Below are 20715 nucleotides of genomic sequence, written 5' to 3'. Positions count from 1 at the left end.
GTCCGAAATTAGGTTGCTTTCACTCACCAACACGAATTGTTCGTCCATCTACTCTCTGTTTTCTTAAATCAACTGGCATTTTGCTAAAAAACGAAAAAAAGCAAGCCCTCGCATTGCCATTTTCGTTTCGTTGGAATAAATGTCAGTTGCCTCAATAAAATCCCTTTACCGCACGTAATCGTTGCTTGTTTTTCGTCAATATACACTCACCGATAATTGTTCGAACTCTGTAACGCGGTGTTCCAACGTAGCGCCATCTAAAATTCGGGCTCATCGGAATTTTTCAACGAGATCATGTACGCGAAGGGAAGAATTTTTTCCCTCTATGATTATCTCGGGATGCGGTAAGGCTGGAGGAGTAATTAGATGGTTTTAATGTAAGTATAACGTGTGGGACACACTTGGAGACTCGTGACTAACTTCTAATTAATGACAATTGCTCAATGAGCTTGACGAACTCAATTAATAACAGCGCGGCCATTTTGTTTCGGCCATACCGAACGGTTAAAGTTGGAAAAAACGGAAAAAAAGGAGAATGAAAAAATAACAACGACGGCAGTTGAACAAACCACCCGCCGAGTCCAGCGACCCATTATACCCACGCTTGGTCGTTCACTTATCTCGAAAATTTATAATGTAGTAACGGCCGTTCCTTGATTAATCCTAACGAAAACAATTCTGCATTCCGTGGTAGTCTTCATGTTTTTTCTTCTCGTAGTTTCGGTAAATTACACACATGCATTTACAACGGAAAAATTCGTTGCTTTACACAATGTCTTTCGGTTCTCGAAGTGAATCGAATCGAAAAAAAGAAGAATCGATGCCTAGAATATTGTGTATTGTATCGTGGATTGAATATTATTAACTGTGAATAAAACCGGATCAATTATTATAGTATTCTTCAAAATTATATAAAATCTTCACTACTTGGAGAATAAATGCTGCTCGATGTATTCAGTATCTTTAATGACGTTCGAGTCCACAAAAATACTTACTTCGCAACTCAAGATTCTTATAATATTCGGTAAATCATAACAGTGCAAAATATACTAATTTTATACCTTCAAGCGTTCATTCGAAAGTTGCAGAATGATAAATTTTTTACGAATGTCTCGTAATCTCAACGTAACCCTTTGTCCAAAGTGCTGGCAAAATTGACATTTCCTTAGAAATCACGGATAGAAAGATGCGTTGTGGACTTGTATGGACCAAAATTTAGTGTCGGGTTACCACTACCCGGTATTTTATTTCCGAAGTGAAGACGCCGGTAAATTTTTTCATCGATGCGAAACATTCTCATCGATCCTTTCGCTTCTTCTTCCCTTCGGCTGAGAAACTCTCTCTCCCACAATGCTGCGCTCTGTACCAATGTGGATATTACACATGAGCTCTACCTAAACCGTCTAGGTGTCTCCTTCACATCGCCATGTGTTCGAATGAATTTCCACGCACACACGCGTTGGTCTAGAGACTCTAGAGGTTAGTGGAGTTAGCATGTGGACAGTGATTCTCGCCAGCACATGTTCCAAGCATCCGTGAAGCACAGTAGCCCTTGTTTTACTCTGCTAGCTTCGCTGCCTATCCAAGAGTCAATGTTCTTCTTCGAAAACTTATTCTAACACTCCCATGCGGTAGTAGCAATTTTTTTTTTTTTTTTGTCTATTTCGATTCTTCGATCACAATTCTCGCGTGTAAATTGTACCTACATACCAAGACTCCGTTTCGTACTCACAAGTTTTGTCTCCGGCGGAACAGATTGAGAACTTCGGATGCGGAACTGAAACAAGAAATAATACAAGACACGGTTGGTTAGTCGGTAAATTTCACAAACTTAAAAGCTTTCGAACGAGATGACGAATCAATGATACACGCAGTCCCACTGCACTTTTGCGTCGAAGCAGAAGTGAGTCGCAGTTGTTGTTACCGAGGTTGGTATATCGTTTTATTTTCAATCGAGGTGAACCACTTATCATGCGGGAGAACTGTGCTTGTCTCTCAGAGACTCTTTCCTAATATCAGCTGCAGCACAGCTTGTTTGTCAACGGTGTTACAACTCAGACATCTGGCGTCGTACCGAGCACACCAACATAAGTCGGATGATGTCATCCCGTAGTAAACACGAGGAACATCTCCTCGTCTCTCGTGGCTCTCGATCTTGTTCCAGTACTGTGATAGACTGACTACTATAGAGAGAAGGTGAAAGAGAGACTGCTACGCTGGAAACTCGGTATTGTGAGAAATGAGCGTGGAAAATAGAGCCGGTAAGGTTAATTTGAACTGAAACGGAAGCTTGAGTTCCAGCTTTACACTTGTACACATAGACGACAAACATCTGGAAGTTATCCGCAGTCCTATTTTCAGTTCCTCGTATTTCAATTAGCGAGTCCCTCGGCCCTAATTCCGTTGGCGATCATGCAAGGTGCACCACCACGTTTTTGTTATTTATTTACTTTTTATCAGCCGCAAGGGAAGGTGATAAATTGTGAACAATAAACAGCGCGCACTTTAAGTTCCTTCGTGTTTTTAGAAAAATTTTTTTCATTGTTTTCACATCCAATTTCAGTCAGGCGAGATATAATTGCAGAGCGTCTCACATTTTGAGGATTAAATGCCCCGGAAAATTAGAAACTGAGAGTTATGATACTTTAATTGGAGAGCATAACAGGGTGGCTTCTCACGTTTTTTGCAGTTTTATTACGATCGTTCAACAATTTTTATTTTTTTTTAATTTTTTTCTATCGCAGGCATGTCTCATTTTCATTCTAGTTTCGTCTCGTGAGACAGAAGAATAAACTCCTCTTTCACGGTTTGCAAAATTTACCAATTGCATCTGCGGAAAAGGTGGAGGAAGAATACTTTTGGCGGTAAAGTCTTGATGTTTCATTCTAGTGCAACACGTATCAAAACTGATATTTTGAAGTTGGTACGATCGAAGCGAAAATTTTTCACTTTACCACGTCAATTCATTTCAACACCAAACATTTCATGTCGCGTATTGTTGACGAAAAATACTTATTGGGATGAAGAAGCAAACATTATTAAAAAAAATTCATAAATAATTCCTAGCATCTATTCGAAAGGTTACAAGAGAACTTTCAACTGTTGTTATATTTTGAACTGCAAAAATTAAGGAAAAAAAATATTGACGAATTCATTGAAGTTTCTTGGACAACGTGGCGTAAAAGTGGCTGAAATTCTCGTGCCAAGATAGATCTGGAAGCTCATTAATCTTGAAAGTCACGCGCGTAGGCCTGAAATTTACTCGACGCGAGGCCCGAAAAATTACATATAATATTTTTATTTTCTTGGTTCGAGGGCAACATACTCATGTGCCTGTTACACGAGCCCGATGATGTGCTTATAATGGGAGTTTCTGTTACCTGAAGTCCGGCGCGTTAAATTCTGGTGCTCCCCTCTATTGGCCCCCCCCCCTCCCCCCCTCGCCCCTTTTGCCCTTTCTTCTTTTCTCGAGGCACAAAAAACGAGAAGAGAAACGCAGAGGTGAAAAAGAAGGAGAAGAGCGAAGAAAGGTTTCAAAGTAAGTGGGCAGACTGTACGCCAAGATGATGAGTATTATCCGCGCAGCAAGGTTTAAAAATTTTATAATTAACGGATCTCAAGATTTTTTACTCAGCTCTTCTCCCGATTTTTCTTTTTTTTTGTTTTTTTTCTTCTCCTCCTCTACCCTGATCCTCGTCTTCCAACGGATCGAGCCCTAAATTCTCGCACACGATTACACTTTCATCTGTGTTTCTACCTGGCACCGATTACCGGGAGTCAACTTGTAACTTTTCGAATTAAGAAGCTTGATGAGTCAAAAATTAATACTTTTTCGTCAAAATTTGATTTCTACAAAACGATTACATGTATGGAATTCACCAAATTTATGTGTTCACGATTGGAAAACACGACAAGTTTTCGGAAGATCTAAGAGGAAGAATACTGTAATTACAAAAAAGGCCTTAGATATCGATGTTTCGTTTCAAGTCATTTTAAAACGCATAAGAATTCAGTATAATCTGTCAAATTCATTCTGCGAATACTTATTTTATTCATAATACTGTATTCTGTCCAATCCTACTATAAGATTTTTTTTTTTTCATCATGTTGGTATCATCAAATATTTAATTTTTCACAATTGCACTGATGTTGATGAACAAATGGTCGTATCTAACTGATGATTTCCCAAAAAAGACGTCTGTTTCAGTGAATTTGTGTATAATAGTTAGTCCAACAAAAAAAGTAAATCGCATTTCACAGTCTTTTTTCCCTCCAGAGTAATGAAATCGTTTCACAATATGCTTGTGTGGTATTTGAACCCAGTTCGGAAAACTGATGAAAACATTGTATTACGTATTCACAATAGAATCCCACCTTCTTCTTATTCTTTCACTGATATTCCAAATTGCTTTCAATCATCACATATTTTCCAAAATTTAAGATGACAGTGTACAATACGTGTACTCTGATATTTAATTTTAAGTGCTTATTTGCAATGTGAATCTTTTTCTTGTGGATTTGTAGCTCACGAAAATCTTAGAATTAAACAACTAGAAACAATCATTGATTCTAAGCATACACTGAGAAAATTTTTAATTGTTACAGTTACTAGAAAATTGTAGTAAAATGGTTGACACGACAATAAAGGTTTAAATATTCTCGGAATGACGAGAAAAGTTGGCACTAATTACTATTTAGCGTGATTACAGTTGTCAATACTAAATTTTTCGGTTATTGCAATATTGAATCTGTTTGTTTAGCTGACTGACATATTTCTCACTTGCAGTTATAAAACTGATTTTCATGTTATACTCGGAACTATATTCTTCGATTATGGCTAAAAGGCAAAATAGTTGAATACCGTGCAGTAACCACAACTAAAAATTCCTCTCGTTGTAGGATCCACCGATATCGTTATACCAATAATGATCGAAGCAAGATGTCTTCTTGACGCGCGAGAGAAGGAGAACCGGGATGACAAGCTTCCCTTTCTTGGCGGGAGCTTTTCATATATTTGTTTATTTATTCCCCGGCTATGAGGGGTTGGCGACGGTTTCGAAACGGGACCCTCGGCTGCTTAAGCATTAGATTTTCATAAAATCCTCATAAATTATCGCGTTTGGTACACGTAACGCAGGGACGGCGGTGGACGGATGGGTATGACGATATTTCTGCACCCTACTAAAACCTTCCGCATAACCTTCGCATAATATTTATACCCCGTTTATGCGAAAGGGGTTGGCCGGCGCCTTTCACATATGCTTTTTTCGCGACCCTACAGCGTGGAAGATGAGTGAGAAACTCTAACTTAGAATGGGTTCCAGTATTTTGACGGCAGGGATCAAACGCAGAAAGGTCAGAAAATCCCACCTGTACACCACGAACTCTCACTCACACAAGCATCACAGAGTGTGCTGTACTGTACTGTCAGAAGAAGATCTTAGAATCACTTTTGAAACTTTTACTGTTAGACTTTGAACTTGGATATAGTTGATGTGCAGTGGTGCGTTTTTCATAATATTGATTGTATATACTACACGGAATTTATTCTCAAACACGCGATTCTCGTGATCCTGGTTTCAGTTTAGGTTAATTTGATTCAATTTCATTGGATTTAAGCCCAACTTCTTCGTCATTCCTTTGATTACTAGTTCTGAAGATATGAAACATTGATAAAAAAGAACGTCTCGAAAAGTTGAATGCAACCCCAAGAGGAAGGAAAATGATTCAGTCTTGAAATGAGTTCACTAACAACTGAATCCAATCTTTCGATGATATGTGACCAAGTTTGACTCAAGTTGAACTCTGTCTAGTTTTGTGTCATTTATTTGTTCGATCTATTCCTATTTCATTAAGTTATGATTGGATTTTTGACTTTGTTCAATTCAATTCGTTTCTCTCTCTTCAACTGTACTCAATGTAGACTTTTGCGAATCAGTTTCAATTCAGTTGACGTTGGATCCAAGAAAACTGAAATCCGCTTTAGTTCAGCTTGACTTCGCTGCGATAGTCTTGAAAATGTTTATCACAGTTGGGGTACCATAGTTACAATTCCTACAAGTAAATCATTTCAGCTTGCCGTTTGTTCGGTTAAATGTAGTTCAGTCCCATCAATTCCCCCACAATGTGCTTCGTTCGAATGTATCTATTCCACGCTGCAGTTCAGTTCATCAGAATTCAAGTTGCTCGCCGTTAGTCAGTTTAGTCGCAATCATTCCGTCCAGCAGTCAGTGGCTCAGGTCAGTGAGATTGAATTGAATCGGAATAAGAAAAAAAAAACGAAGGGGGAAGAGAAAAAATATGTGTAGAAATAAAGGAGGGCTAGGATTCTTGGATGCTGGGAGTGGACCAACGCTCGGCGATAAATAACCACACACGCTTGGGTGGCTCCATACCAACTTTTGCCCACACAGACGAGGCGGGTCCGTTCGTTTCAGGTACGAGGAAGACGGGCAGGTAGATGGACCTTAGGGCGCCCATGGGACCGTCTCTGGGCATGTGATCAAAGATTCACATGCGCTTAGCATAGAATTTCCATAGCATTAGACGCCGGCTGTCCAAGAGACAACCCTTGCGCTCCTAGCTCGAGACTGATATATTACGCGGACCCGACCTGACTCCCTGCGCCCCATGCCTGCCTACCCGGGGTTACAGGTATAATACGTATCATTACCCATACAGGGTGTCCCGATATTACGGCTACATTGCCTCACGATATCGTCGAGAAAAATTTCCATGCGTCTTGGCTGTTTTCGTTTCTTTGTACCATTACTGAGAAATATGTGGTCCTGGGTACATAATCGAAGTTAGTTTTTTAGGTCAACTATTTCGAAATTTTTATTCTCGTACAACGCATTTTTCTCAGGGTATAACGAAGTTTGCCTCCACATACGGTGAATCTCGTACACACACGAAATTCGCTTCGTTCGAAACTTCCCTAGCTTGTTGAAAGTTCATGACGTTTATCGAAGACGTGGTATGGCAATCGCTACAGGAATATGAAACTGAGTTCAGGAAAGATACAAAAATGTACGAAGTGAATGTGTACGATATCGAATTGGTGTAAAAAAAAAAAAAACACCGCTTTCTTCAATTGAACGGTACTTTGTACTCTCTTGTTCCCGGTTTTTTCTATTGTTATCTCATACGATACATAACATAGTTTTGAACAGAAGGAGTTCAAAGTACCGGAAGAGAAATAAAACCTCCTGTGATTTCGAGAATGGTTTGAGGTTCTCAAAAGATCTTCGATACGACGTGTTTCCTAGTGTATTCTTCATTGGACTAATGAATAGTAAAACAGAGAATTCGATTTTCTAAACTTTGCAACACCTTTGACGACATATCGAATGGTTGCTAAATATTACCTGTCTGTAAACAATATTCGTTTGAAGAATTTTTGTCGTTACACCAGTGAAAATAGAAGATCGGAACTGTGGTTTCAAGACGTTGGTTGAATAAGCAAACCTCTCTCTTTTCTCTGTTGCACCAACGTTCCAAACACGACGCACAGACCAAAGTGTGTTGAACGTTACAAGAACACGCGGGCTTTTTGAAGGGGATAGGGTTAATGGATTGGCCTGTCCTTTGTGCCAGTGTATAATACAGTATAATGGGACGTGCAGGACCATTTTTAAAGCTGGTTGTTCGTCTTGCATCAGCGGTGTGTATCCTGCAGGTACCTGCCTGGAAGCGTTCCGGGTCTTCGGAGGTTGCGCGGGTATCGAAAATGATGCGTCACCTATCTGCATAGCCGGATATAACCCTTCCCATTAATATAGATTCGAGGCGAAGCAATGCAGGTTGTATGCATAGATCACGGATCTCCTTGCGATCGTGAGAATATTTCGAATTTGGGTAACCGTAGCGAGTGTAAATTTATTACCGTTGGATTATAGAATCATCAGTTATATATACGCGGGGAAATTCTTCTCACATCCTTGAATGGAAATCACAAGGCAGTCAAATATGACGTTATTCAGGCAGTATCGAACAGTGATAGTGAATTCTTCGAGCCTATACTCCTGACTTTCGTTTCATTTCCCGCTACTGAGGCGAAATTTTTTTTTTTTGTTTTCACCTCACGTGATTTTGCACGCTCGGCTTTATGAGGGTAAATATTTAGGGCTTAACGTGGTTAGATTGGGAAAAGGGAAGAGTAAGATTCCCCTGTAAGTTACGACACTACGGTAATCACGCGACGTTGGGGAAAAGCAACTTCCGCCAGCGTTGGGACACATGCATAGGTACATTGAAACGTAGCAGCGTGTGCGTCGGTTTATTTACACTGTGTACTGCGACAGAAGTTGGATCGTGCAGAAAAGTCATGCTTTCGTGAGCGGATGAAGTAAAAGTATTGCTTAACAGCGAGGCGAATGAAAAAGGTAAGAGACTATGTATAGAATAAAAGAGGCGAAAGGTTGAAAACGGTTGGTACAATTATAATTGCCTGCGGGACTTGTATATCAGTTTAACGGTACGGATATCAGAAATCAAATTCTTTTTCCCCGAAGCAAACTTAAAATTAGTGATAATGGTAATGAGAAATTTTCGTTATAAGCACGCGCATTGGATACGATAGCTTATCTTTGCGTGCAATCGCGAGTTCGGCTCTGGTTCACAACATGAGCGAATGAAAGAAATTGGCCTGAGCGCGCATGTTTCAGTTGTAGGTACCATTATCAATCGATCAATCATTTTCCTCTATGCCTTGTGTATGTGTGACATTTCACATTCGCGCGCGCTGTCCGCAGCGTATACGTATTGATCATAACTTGTGCCATTAAACGGCGATGTAAAATTTATCGGCAAAAAACCGTACGCACAAGTTTGTTTCAGAGATAGAGGGGGATAGAATTTTAGTATACGTGCGCGATTATCCCCTCTTGAAACATGCATGCGCGCAGTGAACTTTGGTCAGCTCGGGTCGATCTGCACGATTTACCGCAATAAAGTTGCAAATATTCCCAAACAGCTCGTGGCTGCCGCAATACTGCCGCACAAGATCGATCCAATATTCGAACGTAGCACATCTTTGTATACGTCCTTGCGCCGGGTCGTTTTTTTCTTTTCCCTTTTTATTTTTGCCCCGTACTCAAGTCGGAGCAAAGTGAAGGTAAACCGTTTTTGTTTGGAGAACCTTAAAGAGAAACTGCGCAAGACGCTTCGCGGTGCCCCGCTGAGTCCTTTCTGGAGATTATGTAGTTAAGCGATTTGACATTGCGTTGGTTTAAGGATCAATGGGCAGTGCCGTTTGAATGAAAACTCGTGTACAGAGAGAAAACTTTTAAGAAAAGGTTTTATATAAATTCAACACTTTCAATGCCAAAACTGATCCATTTGATCCGATTCCAATGTCCTTAGGCTCATTTTTTTCACTCATATGCTTATGAAATCTTACATAACCGGGTGACATTACATCAGTATTCACAAAATAAGGTTGGACACACGAGAAATGTGTTGAAAACACTGGCGTAGCATTTCAAACGTTACGATTATGAATCTTTTTCTTAATTTGTTTGTATTTTTCAACTTGAATTCGGAAAATTTGGTTAGATTCTTTAAAATCACACAGTATGTTGGGATGTTGGTTTATTGGTATTCACTAACATTAGCGCAAAAACACACTCCTGGACATTCTTAAACAGTTTTCTTTCGACTTATTTAGATTTTTGTTGTTTTTCAGAACAGTGTAGAACCCATACAGTAAAAAACTGTAAGCCATCATAAAGACGTTTGAAGATGTCTAATGACCTGTTTAGTGACCTCGAAGAAATATCTTCATGTCCAAAAAACGTCCTTTGCCATTCTTGAACGGCAAAAAGTGGGTCACAAGACATCATTTATAGAAGAGAAAAGATTAACGAGGCACAAGGTTTGTGACCCTTGCGAACGGTGAACAAGCTTCCTTCCCTGGTCCACGTCCCGTGACAATCCCACAGAAACAAGCACCGAGTCTATTAAGCCAATGAAGAAAACCACGCGGCGATGCGATGCGGGCGCGCTCTTGGCAACTCCGCAAGCTGTCTGCAGGGCATGTAGGTAGTATTAAATGAAACTTCGGGGCCTTCGGTAACTAAAGATATCAATCTGCAGGCGCATTGTACCCGAGGAGATAATTTGACGAGCGGCTGAAAGGTCCACGGCTCAAATTCCGTGACGATATAATAGCAATGCCAACCGCTTCGTAATGGCACTCTCTGCCTGCCAGGCTGCCTGCCTGCCTGCTTGCTTGCTTGCTACGGAGTCTCCGTTCATCAGGGTGGCGAAAAACCGCCTGCCTGCACAATCGCAGCGTCCAGCAAAGAACCGTTCGATGTTATCGCAACATCTACGAGTCGGTCTCCAACCGAAGCAACACCTGCGCCCTTGGTCCCACATATCTGGTCCAGTATAAAGTTGATGCACTTCAGCATCTTGATCGATTGGCCTATTTCTAATCGTACCAACAACGTTCAAAGAGAATTGACTACAAATGGCACAAAAGTGTTTATAGATCAGTCTTGTTAATTGTAAGCATTGACGTTTGAACAATCAAGTGTCGTAAAAGTTCCGTCCAATATTTTCCATCACTTATGCCACTGTAATTGATTCGATAAATGGTCCGAGTTATGGCACTAGAAACATCTAAGACATTTTTCAAGTGTGGTCAAAGATGGTTCCTCAACCCTATTATAGGTATCTGAAGTTTCGAAGGCAAAGCTTGATTGACAGCTCAAATACTTTGCTTATTCCTAGTGTTCTGATAATTTTTTTCGAAAGGAAACTCGGTCCAGCTTTGATTCCAAAGAAATAATGCGCAACTGGGAACTCATTAAGGAACATTACTGTACAAGCTTACCAAGCTTTAAGGAACATTACTGTACAAGCTTACCAAGCTTCATTCATACTCTTCAGAATCTTATTACCAGAGTTTACGACGAAACTTGGTCTACCGAAATTTCAGCTAGATCAACGTGTAATCGATGCCTCGCTTCTGTAGGATGTACGGGTGTGATTTTTTTTCTCCCAACATACAGAGATCAGACGAGTATGTCTGGGGACGGGAATTTAGTCTCTACTCTAAGAACGCCACGGGCGGCAGGATCTCGGAGGAATATGAGGGCGGGGAACCGGTTCTAACTCGGAAAGCAACGGGACACTGACTCTTCAGGGAAGAGGCTCTCTGATCGTTCTGCCCGGGACTCGAGGAACCGCCGCGCCCCGACGGCAAACGAGACGCAATCCGACGCGACGCGCATCCGACGCAGAGACACAAAGTGGGCTTGAATCCGAACGTAGAACTAGAGACTGGCACATGCCTCCATGTGAACGAAATAGTCATTTCGAAGAAAACGAAGAATTGGTGATTGGCGGTTTTTTCAAGGAGCGGTCGAAAATTGAAAATCACTAACGATTTCTAAGTGATTTCTAATGTTAAAAGATAAGTTTTATACTTCGACTGATATTTTCAAGTGATTCCTAAACATCCTAACTCGTTAGACTACTCATTGATTTTCAAGTTATTTTCAATGGTGAAGAATGACTCGAATTCAACTAAGTTCCAACTGATTTTCTGTCTTCAAGCCAATGAACGATTTGAAGCTAGTTGACCGGATTCCAACATCGGAGCATATCTTGCGCACTGTACGCAATTGAAAACGGAAATTAACAAGATCAATTTTTGTCGATGGATCCCACACGCTTAAAAATCTAACGGATGATGTTTTGATTTAGTAAGATTGATTTTGACTGAGTTTTCAATTGATTTTTACCTCGTGATTCCCAATAGAATTTTCATCGATTGCCTAGTGTTCTCAACAGTTTCCACTGATTTCCGAAGTAGATGGAATTACAGTAATAAGGATGGGAAATCATTGGAAATCAATCAAAATCACTTGGTAATCATGAAATCGAAAGCACGTGATAAGATAGAAGCCAATAGAAACCACTTTGCATCAATATTAATGATCATTCGAAACCATTTCGCATTTACCCCAAGGCTTACAGCGATTTCCATGATTTCCAACGCCTGCCGGGCGATTTCTTCAACGCTACAAAATAATTTCAAGTTACCGAAATTGACTCCCCGTAATCTCAAAACTGACAGTCGAGTTCCTTTGATTTACAATGCGATTTCCTGCAACCGCCGAATTCATGCCTACCTCGAATGAACCGAGCCCCCCAATCTTTTCGTACCACATACCAACTTCTTGCGTCTTAGCGATAAATTCAAATTTCCTCACCGCGGGGGGTTTCTGTCAATGGTATTTGAAAACCGCAGCCTTTGTTCCTCGGCTGTTGTTCATCGGGGAACCGCGTGACGCGGAAGGGATTCGATCCTATTACTACGTCAGTCAGGAATGGTTGCAGAGACCGCAGTCTCGTCTGGTCGACTTTCAAAGGGTCTTAAAAATCGGCTCCCAGTCCCAGACTCCGGTCCCTGCGCGGATTGGAACACAATGCGGCACCAGCAGCGCTGACGACAACCGGTGCTCGAGGCAAAGAAGGCCCTTCTTCTTCTTCTATTTATCCCATATACCCTCGGCGAGGATCTAGCCTCCAGGTAATATAATAGACTCTTCACCTTTCCCGGATACCTTGCTTTCTCAACAGAACACTTTGCGCCGGTAGAAGGACGCTTAAGCAACCTGTCAACGGCACGCGCCGCGGCTCTACGGATACTTTTTGCAGTCTGTGTTTACCGATTTCCGAAAGCATTCACTGACCCGAACCTCCTTTCAGCCCCTTTCAGGTTTTCAGAAAACGGTATCTTCTTACCAGGACAAACTATCCCGCTTTTTGTGTCCCGTACTTGCCGCGATTCTCGTGGGCGAAAAAAAAGGATGGGACAACATCTGCGTAATCTAGTCCGGGTGAAAAGGACGACGGGGGAAACCGGAAGTTGCACGTCATTCGGTTCTGGATTGTCTTTTCGACAAAATTAAGTGTGTGATCCTGCAGGCAGTTAACGCGCAAGTGGCATGAAAGTGTCTCCGGTCACCTTGCACCAATAATAAAAGCTTACCTGAATCTGAGCTGCAGCACCGCGTGACTTCAATAATTCGAAGTGAAATTTTAATCGTTGGAAATTTATGGGTATGTACAAAGTCTCCTCACGTACAGGCATAATTTCGCACCTCAAAACATACGTGACTCAGGTTTGATTGTTCCACTTTACATATGTATGTATACGGTACGCATAACAGAAATTACACTGTCGTTACAACCGCACTATCTTTTCGACGCTTCGAACGAGCATCAGGATCCGTATAATTCACCCAATATTATTTTACCCCATATTTAACACTGTATATCTTGTAAATTTCTTCACCAGAAAGTCACGCTTCACAGTTGTTATTTTTCAGTGGTTTATGCCAGGCTTGTATCTGTATGTGTGTGTATTTTACTTTGTGTGTTAGTTATTACGTCGCTCTTGGTGAATAATTTCTTCGATAAATTATAACAGACGTATTTCGTGTGTGTGTAAAGTCGTTGGCGGTTGGATTTATCCTTGAATCGTGGCATGTTTCATGTTTTTACTTCATTCCCGCTCTGTCTCTCTGCTTCGTTTTTAATGGTCGTTTATCGAAAATGGAATTTAATAGTTAATAATTTCAGTTGTTTGATATTCGAAGATTTACGAGACTCTTCGGTATTCCATTACTTTAATTCCCGGCAACGGGTACGTTACAAATCCAAAGTTTCTTTCACTGCGAGAATGAATTGAGTTCCGTAAAATGGACTTTTCTCAGCTCGGATATTCAAAATGTGGATCGAGTTATGGAAATAGAAAATCGCTATCCATTCAAACTTGATGCACAAAAGTTGACAGTTGCATGCGACGACGCATTTTTCATTCATAACTCTGACTTCACTTCAATTAAAGGGATGAAATTGTATATTTCTCAACTGTGAGACATTTCTCGATACGTAAATACGTGAAAATCCTGAATTTCAGAAAGCTTCAATTTTCATGTTCAGTAACCGAACAAATGACCCCGTTAACGATCCTCGGGTTCGAAAACTTTCTTCACAGCATCGAAAAGCTTGTCAAATATTCGTAGTTATTTTCTTGATGAAAATCGATGAACCGTGAAGCTTAAAAACGAAACAGCCATGTCTGGCAGGCCGGGCACTGAAGGGTTGATAAAGCGAACGCTTTGCTCGATCGTGATCACAGGACGGAACGGCGGGTGGGTCTGTTCAGTAGGTCGGAAGAATGACAGGAGTGGTCGGATTTCCGATCGTGTCAGGGTTGCGAGGAACTCGACGAGGCCTGAGGACGACGCTCGCTCGGCGCTCGAGGAGGAGCGGCGAACGCGACGGCGGCTGGCACCTAACCGACAGAACCGATATCCGCGAAAGTCCGCCGCTCCTATCCATCCTCTCCCGACGACCCGCCCGAACGCTCTGCGCGGATTGCGACCCCGGCGCATTGGCTCCTACGCACACACGCGCAGCCCGCTCCTCCCGTTGCGTTCGCGGTGAAAGGCGCGGCGCGTCGCGCGGACGCAAAAGTGAAGTTCCGCGCCTTGCCGCGGCGGCGGAGCGGCGCCACCGACAGAGCGACCTCGCGAGTGGGGATGATATTTCATCCCCACTCACCCTGCCCTTCCTTCGTTCCCTGGGACGCCGGTCGAGAAGGAAGGCCTCTCTCGCCACGTGGTGGGGAAAGAGTGCGAGATACTTTTCTCTTTGTTGCGTGAGCGTGTGTGTGCGTGCCGAGAACGGGGCGGGAGGCATGCCCGGCGCGAAACAGTTGCGTGAGCGAATGCACCGCCGAGTTTCTTCTCATTCTTATTCGGATGGATATTTTTTCAATTCTATCTCAACCTCCGTCTCTGCTCGTCACGGCGATGCATACTCCTTTATTTACTTCTTCTCTTTTCAGCAACTTCTTTCGACGCGGGGATACGAGAGAACGAAAGAACACGAAACACGTGAAAAACGGAAAACGGAAAACTGGATCTTATTTTTCTCCGGAAATATACGCAGTATTCGTAAAAACCCGAGGAACTGTTATTAAAAATTAAATTATAAGATTATCCCTCTAATGCTGGTATGCAGTCGGGTATGAGGTTCACTGTGATTTTATGTAGTTGAAGCTCGTAACGTTGTGGTTACGATGCATTTTTCGTAAAACTCGTTATTCCGCAACTTCCGGAATGAGTAAAATTCAACGAACCTTAAAATACCATATTCAAAGATATTTTGAAGTTGAGAAATAGCAACGTTTTCTTCCACGTTTCGTTACGCTAATGTCACTCTCTTTAATCTTATATTATGCTACATTCACGAATGCATTATATATCACAATTTTCAAATAGGTGTTTGACTCATATATGTACATGAAGTTGAGCGTTATAATTGCGTTTTCGGTAGGTTTACAGAAAAGATTTCAATTGCGGAGGCAAGCTTATGACTATTTTTTTTTTCGTTCTTGACACCATTTTTTAGGCATTGTTCTGTAAAGTCACAAATTATTTATTTGAAATGTGATATTTCATCAAACCGTTCATAGTACAGGTGGATGTTTCCATTCACCAATTCAAAGCGTATTTAAACAGTTGTAGGTCAATGCTTTTATAATTGTTCGTTCGTTGGAACGTTATCAAATTTATCGTAAGAACCTTGTCTAAACGGAGATACGCGGTGAAGCGCTTGCTTCAGAGTTATGTTTACATTATTTTTTCTTCTCCTCTCTAGATAAGCGCTTTTTACGTTGAATATATTTCAGTTTGAAAAATCTAACGATTTCTTATTCACGAAGGATTCGCTCAGCTCGGCACTCCCTAAAACCGGGAAATCGCATATCGTAGAAAAAAAGCTGTGCTACAAAAGGAAATATTCTTTACAGCTACGCGTCTCGCAGTTTACCCGCGAGACTATAATCAACTCTTTCAGCAATAACCTGCACTGCGTTGGGTCGAATATATCGTAGTGCACAAAATGGTAACTCACCCGTCGGATTGCTGAATCACGCAAGGCGGAAGTGCATCTGCGTACAATTCGTGTTGCATTTCGTTATCATCCTGTTATATATCGCGGGTACATATTGCAAGCACTGACAAGTATTATCAAACATATTTCGAAGAAACGGCTTACGAGAATATTCGGTTAACATTTATACAATGCACTTTGATATTTTCACCAAAAATTTTTTCCCCCTTCTTCTCTCCGGCAGAAATTTTATCGACTAATTAATAACGAGGCTTGAGTTCCGCAAGCCACTTGTCATTCGGTTCTCTCTGCACGGTCGGAGAGAGTTCGAAAATACCGTTGCGTCGTATCCTGTGCGGCACACCAGCGTTGTTTATTCTCGTCAACAGCAACGGTCGGGGTAGCGTTATCTTATCTCGACTGGCTATCGGCGGCGTTATCACGAGCCGGCCGCTTATCACTCGGACTATGTGTGCGTTATTTATAGTTGATAATAACGCGCGTACTATCAGTTCTAGGCACCGGCGAGGTATGCACAAGCTATGTCAACTCCGTCCTTCTCCCTTTTTTTTTCCTCGCACGAGATGTACGCACATTACGCCTTAACGCCTTGGATTTTTCCGCGGATTTGCGTCCGATTTATTATCATTTCGATTACTCCTGAGACAGAAACCCAATTTGTTATTCCCTCGTCGCGTTTTCTCTGCTTTTGAAAAGGGCGTAGTTTTTGATTCGACAATTTGTGCTTCTTTCCAGCCTTGATTTTCCGTTCGACGCGACTGATTTTTCATCCATGGCACTGGAGATGAAAGTTCACGCTGCAGTCTCCAGGATCTTGCGTCAGTGTACGAAGAAGCTTCTCGCTGCATCAGGTGGGCGGGTCACGTGCTCGGTTTCGGTTGACAGATATGTTTTTCGAAATTTATAGTCGAGTTAAATTCACGGCAATTTATCTTTTCATTTTCTGCTATTTATCCTCTTTTAATTTCGTTTATTAATTTTTTTGTTTTTGTCTTGATTGAACTGAAAACGTGTTTTGTTTCATTTTACATTCAAAAACATTTTTCAGATTTTTGTGTTTTCTTTTTTATTTACTATTCCAGATTATTTAACGCGTCAATTTGCCTAGGGATACTTTCATTCCTTGCTGGTTGAATTTCTTATTCACTGATTCTCGGATCGCGACAGCCGTCCCGTGTAAAATGGTAAAACAATTGGTGCGCCGAGCGCCACACTCTACGAAAAAAATACTTTTCATTCAATTCCATGTTCGTTGTTATATTTTTCAAGCGTCGTTTTATATTACGTCTGTAGATTCTATTTCCAATTTTTTTTTTGTCTTCTTTTTTTTTTAAATTTCAAAGCTCTTTTGTCGCGGTCGTTTCGCAGTTGTTATCCCGTAACGAGTAACAACGTGACGGACAGACGGGATAAAATGTGCGATACGTCGAAAAGATCGACGGCGGAGAAATTTAAATAACATGAACTTTCGCAGCGACGGCGTCAGCAGAGCAGAGAGGGTGAAACGGCGACCGGTGGAAGTACAAGCGTTCGACTGGCGTTGAACTGGCGTGCGGAGCGATCGCGAGAGACGGCGACCTATTTCCCCTTCACTTGTTTGACCCACCCTTCGAATTCCTGTCATCCCTTCCCGCCGTCAGAAAAACCCGGAGGTTTAGCTTCCCCTCCACGTCCGAGTTGCACGTAGGTACATTTCGCGCGGATACTCAGGAGCGCATGATCGCTCCTCCCCGTCGCGGCAGCGCGCCTGATCCTTTCTTTTTTCCTTCCCTCTATTTTTCCGACCCCGCCTCGCCCCTTCGCTCGGCGAGGATTGCCAGACTGTGAAAAGCGAGGGGGGTAAAAATTCCTACCCTGCTTCTTCCTAAACCCCGCCTCCGGTTTTTTTCACCCACCTTGACGCGCGCGCATGTGTTCGTGCCGAGAGCTCCTCGTCTGTGTTCACACTTACCGCTCTCTCTTTCAAATATGGCGGCACTACGAACTTTCTCAATGTTTCCGCTGGCGGCGCTACTTCGCGCCACCTCTCGGAAAATTTTTTAACCACGATGAAACTCGCGAAAATCTTTACCAAGATGATAACGCGCAATTGTGTAGCGTATTTTCCCGGCATTTTTTCCTTCGTACTTGACAATGTATACGTAAGATAACGATGCGAGTTGGGCGTTACGTTCTGCAATGTTTGAGGCGCTGCGCGAAAAGGTATCTGCACGGTCTGCATTACCGACGCATAAGTAGAACTCCTCTGTAGCGAAAGAGGACAGGAAAAAGAAAGCCTGCGCGAAGGCGAAAGAATCGAATTTTGCCAAGGTTCGCGGCCGGTTCGTAGCGACATCTTGCGATTCACATCTGAACGATATTCAAACTTCGTCCATATGATCGGTGATGTGTAGTCACCCTTTAACGAATTATCCGATGCTTCTTTCCCATTTTTTTGTTCGCACTTCAAGGTTTCAGTACTCCGAGAACTAAAGCATTCAATTGTTATTCGCTGCTCCCTTATTTCACGATATTACTGTTGCATTTCGACTTAAAATCTTAGCAGTCCGAATTATAGTGAAGTATAGAAAATATTTCTCTGCCACAATAAGATTCAATACAATACAAATTTAAATTGAACAGTCAAAAAAATTTCGTTTTTCATATTGTAGCGTACAAATATTTGTGCCATTTACTGTATACCCACTATTTTCAGCCGGATTTCATTTCTTAATAACAACTGTGAAAGTGACTGATGAAATTAGAAAGCCTGTTGCATGAGAAATATGTATATTTTTTCCACTGTGTAAATTAGTTGAAATAAAATAAAGAGTACGGCAGTAGTAATAAGCAAATTACAAAAGTTTAATATTTTGTTGTTTTTTTTTTATCCTCGCAGTAACATATTTGCGAAAAACTTTATGGTAAAGGCGACACTTTCTTCTCCATTTACATTCTTCGATTTATCAGAAAATTTCGTATCTAGAACGAAATATTGCACGTTGACATTCGGACAGATATAAATTATATTACGCAAATCATATTGTTTGACTTGCCACTATATTTTGTTTTTCGTTTTTTCACAAAACTTGACTTCACGTAATAGGTACGTTGCAAAATAATCAGGAGATTCTAAGAAAAAAATAGAAAGAGGGGTTGAAACGAAACTCTTTAAGTACAAAGGAATAAAAAAAACCTAACATTTTCGAAATTACCGATTTTATTCCCAGATGATTCCATAGGATTTTTTTAAATTTCTTACAAAATCAAAAGCGGTTGTAACGAAAATTGATATTGAATTGCACACATTCAATAAAGAAAAACGACTGTGTGCTAGAATTTTCAAGAAAATTGAATTCCAATTAGCGGAATAATGTTTGATAAAAATTTGAAAGGAAAATTAACTGCATAAATAATAAATATTCCGAGCAAACGCCGGTAGGCAAAGTTGGAACATTACTAAGAGAGGGAGAATCGAAAGAGGGTAGGCGAGTATGAAGATTATGTAAAATAAGCTCGAAAGCGAGTTAATCCAGAGTGAGCTGTTCCCGCATCCAGGAGTTCAATTAGTGAGTCGCCGGGTGTCTGTAGCAAGTCACGATGACATTAGATTGGGATAATCGATCGTTGGGATGCAGAAACGGATGCAGGGAAATCAGCTTTGCGCATACAAGGATAGCAGCCGCGGTGAGATCGCGTCTGCGACAAAGAACGATTAAGGAAGGACGGTCGAAAGCATGAATCCTCCGGGTTAATCTCCTACGGCGGGTGCAGGTTGTGATTGGACACCGACTGTGAGGCTCGGACGAATGTGTCTGTGCATGCCCGTATACCTGCGGAATTTCACCACCCCTGCAACCCGATCTGCGGAACCCCCGCGGCGGCCTTAAGTGACGTGAGCACGATGACGCGTGCTTTACAACGACGGCAGGATTACGGCGAGTAATTGATTTCATTTAAATAGATAAACACGCCAATCAACCTAATGGAGGAAAAAGACTCTCGCTATATTGACAATTATGCACAGCCTTCGAGAGGCCTCGACATATCGAAGATTGACGAGAAGGTACACCCGGGAAAAAAGTCTGCTCGGATGTGAAAAGCTGTTGGAAAATTTTCTCGCCCGAAGCACAAATTCATCAACTCAAATCGAGACGGAAATCATTAAATATATTCATGTATTGAAACACAACCGTTTTTTAGAAGCCGAGAAGTTTTTTTTTTCTGTATGTCTATCAGGTATCTGATCAAGCGTCAGTTCATTCCGGGTACAATTGATAGTATCAGCAGTTTGTTGTCATATGATATGATGTACCGTGAAAGATAAAACTTCTGGCTTATTTTAGCCTTGAGCATTAACTTTCGTTGTTCCCTGAGGAAGTGTTGATGATATGATCTTTATTAGTTCAGAGCAGAAACAAAGCAGTTATCCATTTTGTAAGGCCTGATTTACTGTAAATTGGACAAAAGAAGGCCCCATCAGATGATTTTTTTTTGTGAGCACATCTGGGTTCGCGTGAATGTACGAATTCCTTTTGTTTGATGTAAAGTTTTTATACAAATATTCACAGAAAAATTCCGTCTTAATCCGATCTTGATAGTCGATTTGATGAGATTCCTGCTTTTCGATTTTTATGGTGAATGTTGGAACAATAGTTTTAAATACGACAGCTTATTCCAAGGCCGATTTTACCAACAATGGCAATTTTGCATAAGCTATCTACATTTTTGTTGAAAAACATTTCACGAAACTTCCACGCTTTCCGCATTCTGTACAGTAGTCATCGTCCCGAG

At 41.5% G+C, this 20715-nt stretch overlaps 1 protein-coding gene and 1 long non-coding RNA gene across 2 annotated transcripts in view; one reads left to right on the top strand and one right to left on the bottom strand.

The window, feature by feature from the left end:
- Positions 1-20715, top strand: part of LOC124304325 (UPF0489 protein C5orf22 homolog) — an 808682-nt gene that overhangs the window by 541120 nt on the left and 246847 nt on the right. The window lies entirely within an intron of this gene.
- On the bottom strand, positions 1606-14362 carry LOC124304327 (uncharacterized). The gene is made up of 2 exons (XR_006908149.1): positions 13007-14362; positions 1606-1777 (listed from the first exon to the last, which is right to left on the bottom strand). It is a non-coding gene; the product is annotated as an uncharacterized LOC124304327 (long non-coding RNA).

Source organism: Neodiprion virginianus, chromosome 5 (assembly GCF_021901495.1).
Source record: "Neodiprion virginianus isolate iyNeoVirg1 chromosome 5, iyNeoVirg1.1, whole genome shotgun sequence".
NCBI lineage: Eukaryota > Metazoa > Arthropoda > Insecta > Hymenoptera > Diprionidae > Neodiprion > Neodiprion virginianus.
Note: the sequence above shows the minus strand (reverse complement) of the source record. Positions and strands in the feature narration are given on the sequence as shown.